Genomic DNA, 613 nt, shown 5'->3' with positions numbered 1-613 from the left:
AAAAAAGCATTGAAAAGCATTGATGAAGTTAAAGGAAAACAGAAATTTGTCTGTAAAGAACCCAACAGTATATTTCATTTATTTATACATATATCTATCATTAGTTTCATCTCATCTAACAATTTCCACATGTACAACTGTAATAATGAAAATTAAACTGTAATAAAAAAAATGTTTTTGGTAAACGATTAAACATTTAGTGACTGTAGAGATTTTATTACATTATGAAAATAAAATTCAGTAGTCTAATAATTGAGAGAGAGAAAAAATCATCCATGTGACCATGTGACTTTATTTTGTTTATTTCACCCTAATGACACTAGATGGCAGTGCAGGCGAGTTTAACCAAATCTAAGATTGGGAGAAACCATGCTGGAAACATGTCTCTCAAATCTGATTAGTTGATTGTAATGTTGTTTCTGGATCAACATGGATGTTGTTCCAGGTCAGATAAAGATGGCTCAGAATGACATTAGTGGCATTAGTGTCTATTATCGGTGTATGATCAGTGTATTACTCGCATGGTATTTAGCTGATTTGAGTAACTTACTAACAAATAAACATTACTCAACATTAGGGTGACCATACGTGCCATTTTCCCAGGACGCGTCCT

The sequence above is a fragment of the Sinocyclocheilus grahami genome, unplaced genomic scaffold, assembly GCF_001515645.1.
Source record: "Sinocyclocheilus grahami isolate Dianchi unplaced genomic scaffold, SAMN03320097.WGS_v1.1 scaffold487.1, whole genome shotgun sequence".
NCBI classification, from domain to species: Eukaryota; Metazoa; Chordata; class Actinopteri; order Cypriniformes; family Cyprinidae; genus Sinocyclocheilus; species Sinocyclocheilus grahami.
This window is presented reverse-complemented; position numbering follows the sequence as displayed.